Raw genomic sequence first — 2,265 nt, 5'->3', positions numbered from 1 at the left:
GCCCTTGATACTCCCATAACTTGAGGACTTATTGTCAAAAATTCAAACTAACAATACTTCAAAGATGAACTGGGACAGACACTCAAAGCTCGGGACAAAATAATAAAGAACTGATGGGAGCGCTAACACGGGTTCCGATCACCTAGCCCAGAGGATAACAACAACACCACGAAGATGCTAACCTGATGGACACTAGCAGCAATATTCACTCTGTTGTAACTAAAGGTATGGCTAAGGGGCTGGCCTGGATGAATTAAAATCAAAGATGGAGGAGGATCTCTCTGACGTTAAAAGGCAACATGAAGACACAATTAAATGAGCTCAGTGCTAACATCAGTTATAAAATACAAACTGCTAACGGGAAGATCAAGGAGGCTACACAACATCTGGCAGAGGTTGAGAAAAATATGGCCAGGGCAGAAAAGTGAGATTTGGTCATGAAGGACACTCAGCTTGATCTTCTCAACAACCATTGAACCCTACATAACAAGCTGTCAGACCTAGAGTCACTCCTGCTGCAAAAAACATCTGCATATACGGTGTCCCGGAGAGTGAGACCCCAGAGGGCAGCTCCGTAACACGGTTTGTTGAGAATCTAATAACAACCACGCTAGGTGACAATTTGGACATTCAGCGGGGGCAGACCTGGGAATCGAATGGGCTCACAGAGCACTAGGCCCCGCCCCCGTCCTGTTTTTCTGCTGCTGCACTGAAGACACTACAGGGTGCCAGTGTTTTCCACAGCTGAGAAGAATCTGCCTGACGAGATTCCAGGAGAATCATGAGCAGCAGGTGTCTCTTCTCAGTGCTGGAGCATTAAGACAGCCATGCAAACCTTCTTGTGACTTACCTGAGTCTGGACATGGTGGAAACAAATGCCTGGAGTATTCTTGGTCTTGGGGTTTTGTTAATCTCTCAGTCTTTGCTTCTCGGTATTATGTTAAGGTTTCTTTGTTGTTCGCACCACATGCGGTACATGAGGTGGAATGAAACTGTGTACACAGTGTGCCAGTTACATCCAACAAAAGTATTGTAAAGAAAGAAAAAGCATATTATGTCCCATGCACAAAATAGTTTTCTAAATTACAAACCTAACAGTCAATTCTTAATGCTTGCTGCCTTTTGTCAGTCCTAAACTAAGAACGTATAATAATTTCCATTATTCACTCAGATGAGTCGGAGCATCAAACTCAGTGGTGATCCACCAATCAGCAGCTGTAACATTGATTTAATAAATTAAAATCCTTTTGCAGGTTTCGATGAGGAGACTCAACATTTGCATGTTTTCTCCTCTAAAACGATCATCAGGCTGTGTGTGACCACGGCTGCTCCACTGCTGCTGATCATTGGACTGGTTCTCTACAGGAAACACACAGGTAGGCTCCAGCTAACGTTCTCCTGAAGGATGGATGGGCATTAGTGTGATACAGTGAATGAAGTCAAGGAAATATTGTGATTTACAATAAAGGAAAATGATCTTTTGCAAAACATATTTTATTTATCTCTAAGAAGAACAGAAAACTGTATTAGAAACTAAAAATGACTCAAGTTCATGAAAACCATCAAGTTGTATTAGTGGTTAGAGGTTTAGCATTAGCTCCTGCTAATTTTATGTTTAGTGAAGATAAAACATTTTGATTTGCTGAGTCCACTCTGTTAATTACAAACTTGTAAATATTTTACTAACTCAATGAAACAAACTTTAACTGAAGGAATGCTTGTTGCCCACTTCACTGCACGTCAAGGTTTTAAACTAAGACCCAATCTGTTAGTGCTCAGAGTGTGTGGTGAGGAAGACTCTCAGCTACTACCACACCAGATCTTACTCCAACATCTGTAAAAACTAAAGAGTTACAGCTGTTTCTGTGTTTATTAAGGTTTACAAGTTGTGGCAGCCATCTTGAATCAGGTTTAATTTAAACGTTAATAATATTTATAAGTCCTGCAGTTCATGGTAACAACCTTTATTTCTACAGGTTAATCCCATTGAACCTCGGACTCATTTATAAGAGAGACCTGAATTATTTAAAAAAAGAGTGACAACAACAATAGACAATCATAAAGGATGCGTACAAATTTTTTTTTTTTTTTTAAACAAATGAAAATAAATAGTAATTAAAAGGAAAAGTAGTAGAAAACAGCTTGATTATAAGGCGGTGTAAAATAATAAATTCAGGAACATGTCTGTGTTGGTTTTAGTCCATGTTGAACAACAGTAAAAATATATTTATGTTTAGACATCATGAGTTTAAATGTATAAACCCG

Source organism: Nematolebias whitei, chromosome 1 (assembly GCF_014905685.2).
Source record: "Nematolebias whitei isolate Nwh7 chromosome 1, NemWhi1, whole genome shotgun sequence".
Lineage (NCBI taxonomy): Eukaryota > Metazoa > Chordata > Actinopteri > Cyprinodontiformes > Rivulidae > Nematolebias > Nematolebias whitei.
The sequence above is the reverse complement of the archived record's forward strand: the minus strand, read 5'-3'. Positions refer to the sequence as shown.